The sequence below is a fragment of the Mytilus edulis genome, unplaced genomic scaffold, assembly GCF_963676685.1.
Source record: "Mytilus edulis unplaced genomic scaffold, xbMytEdul2.2 SCAFFOLD_2502, whole genome shotgun sequence".
Lineage (NCBI taxonomy): Eukaryota > Metazoa > Mollusca > Bivalvia > Mytilida > Mytilidae > Mytilus > Mytilus edulis.
The window spans coordinates 1,088-9,119 of NW_027268377.1; the positions used below are offsets into that span (position 1 = coordinate 1,088).

At 34.3% G+C, this 8,032-nt stretch overlaps 4 non-coding genes across 4 annotated transcripts; 2 read left to right on the forward strand and 2 right to left on the reverse strand.

The window, feature by feature from the left end:
• Positions 1–3,232: 3,232 nt before the first annotated feature.
• On the reverse strand, positions 3,233–3,313 carry Trnal-uag (transfer RNA leucine (anticodon UAG)). The gene has a single exon. It is a non-coding gene; the product is annotated as a tRNA-Leu (tRNA).
• A 372-nt stretch (positions 3,314–3,685) lies between these two features.
• Positions 3,686–3,800, forward strand: Trnal-caa (transfer RNA leucine (anticodon CAA)). Its single transcript has 2 exons — positions 3,686–3,723; positions 3,755–3,800. It is a non-coding gene; the product is annotated as a tRNA-Leu (tRNA).
• A 3,397-nt stretch (positions 3,801–7,197) lies between these two features.
• On the reverse strand, positions 7,198–7,278 carry Trnal-uag (transfer RNA leucine (anticodon UAG)). Its single transcript has one exon. It is a non-coding gene; the product is annotated as a tRNA-Leu (tRNA).
• Positions 7,279–7,650: 372 nt separating this feature from the next.
• On the forward strand, positions 7,651–7,765 carry Trnal-caa (transfer RNA leucine (anticodon CAA)). The gene is made up of 2 exons: positions 7,651–7,688; positions 7,720–7,765. It is a non-coding gene; the product is annotated as a tRNA-Leu (tRNA).
• Positions 7,766–8,032: the final 267 nt, after the last annotated feature.

An 8,032-nucleotide genomic window follows, 5' to 3' on the forward strand; every position in this document is an offset into this window, starting at 1 on the left:
TTTGACAGTTGTAGAAAATGAACCCTGCATTTCAATGCACTTAATTTTTTCTGAGTCATAAACATGTATGTTGGGTGTCTGAAAGCATCATTCTTTGTTTATTTGATGGTCTTATAAAATATTTTGGAAAGTTAAGGTTACCTAGTTACCAAAGCAGGTAACCAGTAAATAATAGTGTAAAAATTGGGTTGTTTACTTCCGGTGCTGGTTACTTTCTTATATGCAATGAAATGTAGTGTGAAATTTTCACTGTAGCACTGGACAGGATTAAACTTTATTCATGCAAAGTATTTCTTTGGTTGAAATAAAGGTAAATACTGTACATTTTTTTTAAAAGTGCCAATTTAACAAAGACTAATAGGGGAAAATCAATGGTGGTATTACACCTATTTAGGGAAACTACACGTGCACTGGTGACCTTATTGTACTTTCATTTTTAAAAATTATTACTAAACTAGTTCATACGTTGTAAAAATGGACTATTCGGAATGGATTGAGACACAGAAAGCACGTTTGAGGGAAAATTGCCTTGAAATGGGGGTTTACGGGTGTTTGCTAAGTCAAATGGGTGGACAGACAAGGCTGTATTCAGTGTATAGTGTTAGGTTTCCTTGGGACAGAAAAAAAGAACCTTGTATGGTCACAGATTTGCATACATGTTGCACACTGAGAAATTTGACCTATCAGAGGAATTTGATGTGTCTCATCTGTGTCATCAGAAGAGATGCATTAACCCTGAGCACTTGTCTTTCGAGCCGCCTCATATTAACCAAGACCGCCAAGTTTGTCGTGGTACACACCCAACAAGGTGTCGAAAACACAAACCCTACCAAGACTGTTTGATTTAAAATGGTAAAACAATAATGGTTTTAGAGAGAAGTCTTATTTTTCTTCATATGATATAATTTAATTTATGAAATACACTTTTGAATCAACATACATATATTACATTGAGACCTTTCTTTTAGCTTGCCATGCTAATCCCCATTTTACGTGAGCCTCTGTGTCAAATTTTAAATCACCTTTACAGTTTTGTTTATACAACATGTGATTTTTCATTTCAGTGTTAACCATGAATCTGACAAGCATTCTGTTGAAAAATCTTATATGTGATTGGCCTGCAGATGACACTTAAGCATTGAGGTATGTATCAACTAATGTCATGTTTTATTTTTGTTTTGGCCGCAAAAGTTTACAATTTGCCATTGTGCCATCTGTATTTTGCACCGACAAAACATCATCTAAACACTTGCCTTGGATTTATACACATCAGAATCCAGTCTCACATACTTAAATTTTATAATTCGTACCAATTTTTTTTTTACCAGCATTCAAAGGGACATAACCCTTTTTAAAACCATTTTGATGTATTTTTTATTACTCTTTCTCCTCATTTTTTAATGTAAAATACAAGAAAGTGGACTTTTCAGGTGTAAATCTATTAGAAATATACTGCAATAAATAAATGAAATGATTTTGATATCAGTAACAATTATGATTGACTGAAAGGGAACCGTTATTTGTCATACTCGGGGAACAGACCAAAAACTCAAGTTACACATAAGGGCTTATAGAAACTTCGGTGGAGACTGTTAACATTTATAGAAACAGTTCTTTCAGCTAAAACACTTTAATTGTTGATTTGACATTACATTTCTTTCATTTTTTCTGGGAAAATAATTACATTTGCTTTATTTTTTAGGCAAAAGATATCAAGTTTTGATGAAAAAAGAAGGAAGAAGGAAAATGGACCAAAACAGACCAAAACAGACCTTCAAATGAACTCTAAAAGGTGCAATAAAATTGTATATCATCTTAAAGTTGTCTTTTGTATCCTATTTAATTGTTTGAATGCTTAGATCATGAGTATATGATCAGATATTAGTCAACACTGCATTTTATAATGATACACTGAAAAAAGGATTTTTCGAAGAAATAAGACTGAAATCGCCGTAGGATATGACCTTACATTATAGTGATTTTCTCTGAAACTATAGATCTGACTGAAACAAAACTTGGCAGTTATGCTTGAAATAACTTGCAATTGGAGGGAAAAAAATTACATTAAGTTTATTTGACATTTAGGTGTTCTTTAGGTGTAATACCACCAAATCATGATACGGCACATCCGGTTGCATACGAAAGTAGGTCTAAAAAAATATTCCCTTGAATTTGACAGTTGTAGAAAATGAACCCTGCATTTCAATGCACTTAATTTTTTCTGAGTCATAAACATGTATGTTGGGTGTCTGAAAGCATCATTCTTTGTTTATTTGATGGTCTTATAAAATATTTTGGAAAGTTAAGGTTACCTAGTTACCAAAGCAGGTAACCAGTAAATAATAGTGTAAAAATTGGGTTGTTTACTTCCGGTGCTGGTTACTTTCTTATATGCAATGAAATGTAGTGTGAAATTTTCACTGTAGCACTGGACAGGATTAAACTTTATTCATGCAAAGTATTTCTTTGGTTGAAATAAAGGTAAATACTGTACATTTTTTTTAAAAGTGCCAATTTAACAAAGACTAATAGGGGAAAATCAATGGTGGTATTACACCTATAGTAAAAGCTATTACGAAAGAGAAAAACCCTCATATGCGACATTCATGTTATACTTTCTTGTCCAAATCAGAGTGTCATAATTTAGTAAGGTTATCAATTGCTGAACCATCAGTGGATTGAAAATAGCTCATGTAAACTCAGTTTGAGCAAAGAGCCAAATGAAATTCATCCTCAATTATCAAAAATAGATTTCACATAGTGGGTAGGACGTTAAAACGGAGGAGTGAGTTTTTAGGGCGGAAGAAGAAATTGTTCACTCTTGAATGTTATTGTTTCCCAAAGAACACTGAATTAACTTCATGTTTGTTTTAAAGTTTGTGATTGGATTTTCCCAACCACCGTTCAATACGCATGAAGTCCGTGCAAATGTGTAGCCGACTGGTGTGTCCAAAATGCAAACGGAAAAAAATGTAGGTACTGACTGAAAGCATCAAGTGCATGAAAGTAGATAATTCGCAATTCGTAGTCAGTTGGAAACAGGTAATATTCATTATCGTTCATTTGTAGGAATTCTTTAAAAAAAAAAAACCTCGTCCGTGTTCTTAGCTCTTTCTCTCTCTCTCTCTCTCTCTCTCTCTCTCTCTCTCTCTCTCTCTCTCTCTGTAAAAAATCGACAGGGTTGGAAAGAGTCTTTTGGATAGAAAAATTGAATTGTTCAGTAAAAAATTCTTGGCAGCGGTGGGATTCGAACCCACGCCTCAATGAGACTGGTGCCTAAAACCAGCGCCTTAGACCGCTCGGCCACGCTACCTTACGACTTTTCTGCTGATATTTTATGTATTTGTCAACTGGCTTTGTGAAAAAAAATGTTGGTTTGTTTAGTTTGCCCTATATGGTTCTAGTGGGAAGTGTTCAAGTGAGAATTGGGGGCTTAGGGAATAAAAGAAAGTGAGACGAAATGATTTGCCCATGTTCAATTTCATGTGGAACAATTTTGAGTAATCATATAAAACGTTCATTTGACAGATGAAAAAAAGGTTAGAGATGTTGAAAAAATTCCTCAAATCCTAAAATGCGCCAATTACGAATTTAATAAAAATCCAAAAGTACAAGTTATTCAGTTATAATGTTTTCCGTACCTTAGACGATGGTTAACTATTAAAATTAGCCAAATTGTTGTCATGTCAGGTTGGCCGAGTGGTCTAAGGCGCCAGACTCAAGGTTAATACCTTCCCATTCGTGGGAATGAGTGTTCTGGTCCACGAATGTGGGCGTGGGTTCGAATCCCACATCTGACACCATATATTTTTGATCACTTTCTACACTTCATTTGTAACATGGTTTCATGAAATGGTCTTTTGCGAATTTGTTAACGGTTAAACATTTAGTATATAGGTGTAATACCACCAAATCATGATACGGCACATCCGGTTGCATACGAAAGTAGGTCTAAAAAAATATTCCCTTGAATTTGACAGTTGTAGAAAATGAACCCTGCATTTCAATGCACTTAATTTTTTCTGAGTCATAAACATGTATGTTGGGTGTCTGAAAGCATCATTCTTTGTTTATTTGATGGTCTTATAAAATATTTTGGAAAGTTAAGGTTACCTAGTTACCAAAGCAGGTAACCAGTAAATAATAGTGTAAAAATTGGGTTGTTTACTTCCGGTGCTGGTTACTTTCTTATATGCAATGAAATGTAGTGTGAAATTTTCACTGTAGCACTGGACAGGATTAAACTTTATTCATGCAAAGTATTTCTTTGGTTGAAATAAAGGTAAATACTGTACATTTTTTTTAAAAGTGCCAATTTAACAAAGACTAATAGGGGAAAATCAATGGTGGTATTACACCTATTTAGGGAAACTACACGTGCACTGGTGACCTTATTGTACTTTCATTTTTAAAAATTATTACTAAACTAGTTCATACGTTGTAAAAATGGACTATTCGGAATGGATTGAGACACAGAAAGCACGTTTGAGGGAAAATTGCCTTGAAATGGGGGTTTACGGGTGTTTGCTAAGTCAAATGGGTGGACAGACAAGGCTGTATTCAGTGTATAGTGTTAGGTTTCCTTGGGACAGAAAAAAAGAACCTTGTATGGTCACAGATTTGCATACATGTTGCACACTGAGAAATTTGACCTATCAGAGGAATTTGATGTGTCTCATCTGTGTCATCAGAAGAGATGCATTAACCCTGAGCACTTGTCTTTCGAGCCGCCTCATATTAACCAAGACCGCCAAGTTTGTCGTGGTACACACCCAACAAGGTGTCGAAAACACAAACCCTACCAAGACTGTTTGATTTAAAATGGTAAAACAATAATGGTTTTAGAGAGAAGTCTTATTTTTCTTCATATGATATAATTTAATTTATGAAATACACTTTTGAATCAACATACATATATTACATTGAGACCTTTCTTTTAGCTTGCCATGCTAATCCCCATTTTACGTGAGCCTCTGTGTCAAATTTTAAATCACCTTTACAGTTTTGTTTATACAACATGTGATTTTTCATTTCAGTGTTAACCATGAATCTGACAAGCATTCTGTTGAAAAATCTTATATGTGATTGGCCTGCAGATGACACTTAAGCATTGAGGTATGTATCAACTAATGTCATGTTTTATTTTTGTTTTGGCCGCAAAAGTTTACAATTTGCCATTGTGCCATCTGTATTTTGCACCGACAAAACATCATCTAAACACTTGCCTTGGATTTATACACATCAGAATCCAGTCTCACATACTTAAATTTTATAATTCGTACCAATTTTTTTTTTACCAGCATTCAAAGGGACATAACCCTTTTTAAAACCATTTTGATGTATTTTTTATTACTCTTTCTCCTCATTTTTTAATGTAAAATACAAGAAAGTGGACTTTTCAGGTGTAAATCTATTAGAAATATACTGCAATAAATAAATGAAATGATTTTGATATCAGTAACAATTATGATTGACTGAAAGGGAACCGTTATTTGTCATACTCGGGGAACAGACCAAAAACTCAAGTTACACATAAGGGCTTATAGAAACTTCGGTGGAGACTGTTAACATTTATAGAAACAGTTCTTTCAGCTAAAACACTTTAATTGTTGATTTGACATTACATTTCTTTCATTTTTTCTGGGAAAATAATTACATTTGCTTTATTTTTTAGGCAAAAGATATCAAGTTTTGATGAAAAAAGAAGGAAGAAGGAAAATGGACCAAAACAGACCAAAACAGACCTTCAAATGAACTCTAAAAGGTGCAATAAAATTGTATATCATCTTAAAGTTGTCTTTTGTATCCTATTTAATTGTTTGAATGCTTAGATCATGAGTATATGATCAGATATTAGTCAACACTGCATTTTATAATGATACACTGAAAAAAGGATTTTTCGAAGAAATAAGACTGAAATCGCCGTAGGATATGACCTTACATTATAGTGATTTTCTCTGAAACTATAGATCTGACTGAAACAAAACTTGGCAGTTATGCTTGAAATAACTTGCAATTGGAGGGAAAAAAATTACATTAAGTTTATTTGACATTTAGGTGTTCTTTAGGTGTAATACCACCAAATCATGATACGGCACATCCGGTTGCATACGAAAGTAGGTCTAAAAAAATATTCCCTTGAATTTGACAGTTGTAGAAAATGAACCCTGCATTTCAATGCACTTAATTTTTTCTGAGTCATAAACATGTATGTTGGGTGTCTGAAAGCATCATTCTTTGTTTATTTGATGGTCTTATAAAATATTTTGGAAAGTTAAGGTTACCTAGTTACCAAAGCAGGTAACCAGTAAATAATAGTGTAAAAATTGGGTTGTTTACTTCCGGTGCTGGTTACTTTCTTATATGCAATGAAATGTAGTGTGAAATTTTCACTGTAGCACTGGACAGGATTAAACTTTATTCATGCAAAGTATTTCTTTGGTTGAAATAAAGGTAAATACTGTACATTTTTTTTAAAAGTGCCAATTTAACAAAGACTAATAGGGGAAAATCAATGGTGGTATTACACCTATAGTAAAAGCTATTACGAAAGAGAAAAACCCTCATATGCGACATTCATGTTATACTTTCTTGTCCAAATCAGAGTGTCATAATTTAGTAAGGTTATCAATTGCTGAACCATCAGTGGATTGAAAATAGCTCATGTAAACTCAGTTTGAGCAAAGAGCCAAATGAAATTCATCCTCAATTATCAAAAATAGATTTCACATAGTGGGTAGGACGTTAAAACGGAGGAGTGAGTTTTTAGGGCGGAAGAAGAAATTGTTCACTCTTGAATGTTATTGTTTCCCAAAGAACACTGAATTAACTTCATGTTTGTTTTAAAGTTTGTGATTGGATTTTCCCAACCACCGTTCAATACGCATGAAGTCCGTGCAAATGTGTAGCCGACTGGTGTGTCCAAAATGCAAACGGAAAAAAATGTAGGTACTGACTGAAAGCATCAAGTGCATGAAAGTAGATAATTCGCAATTCGTAGTCAGTTGGAAACAGGTAATATTCATTATCGTTCATTTGTAGGAATTCTTTAAAAAAAAAAACCTCGTCCGTGTTCTTAGCTCTTTCTCTCTCTCTCTCTCTCTCTCTCTCTCTCTCTCTCTCTCTCTCTGTAAAAAATCGACAGGGTTGGAAAGAGTCTTTTGGATAGAAAAATTGAATTGTTCAGTAAAAAATTCTTGGCAGCGGTGGGATTCGAACCCACGCCTCAATGAGACTGGTGCCTAAAACCAGCGCCTTAGACCGCTCGGCCACGCTACCTTACGACTTTTCTGCTGATATTTTATGTATTTGTCAACTGGCTTTGTGAAAAAAAATGTTGGTTTGTTTAGTTTGCCCTATATGGTTCTAGTGGGAAGTGTTCAAGTGAGAATTGGGGGCTTAGGGAATAAAAGAAAGTGAGACGAAATGATTTGCCCATGTTCAATTTCATGTGGAACAATTTTGAGTAATCATATAAAACGTTCATTTGACAGATGAAAAAAAGGTTAGAGATGTTGAAAAAATTCCTCAAATCCTAAAATGCGCCAATTACGAATTTAATAAAAATCCAAAAGTACAAGTTATTCAGTTATAATGTTTTCCGTACCTTAGACGATGGTTAACTATTAAAATTAGCCAAATTGTTGTCATGTCAGGTTGGCCGAGTGGTCTAAGGCGCCAGACTCAAGGTTAATACCTTCCCATTCGTGGGAATGAGTGTTCTGGTCCACGAATGTGGGCGTGGGTTCGAATCCCACATCTGACACCATATATTTTTGATCACTTTCTACACTTCATTTGTAACATGGTTTCATGAAATGGTCTTTTGCGAATTTGTTAACGGTTAAACATTTAGTATATAGGTGTAATACCACCAAATCATGATACGGCACATCCGGTTGCATACGAAAGTAGGTCTAAAAAAATATTCCCTTGAATTTGACAGTTGTAGAAAATGAACCCTGCATTTCAATGCACTTAATTTTTTCTGAGTCATAAACATGTATGTTGGGTGTCTGAAAGCATCATTCTT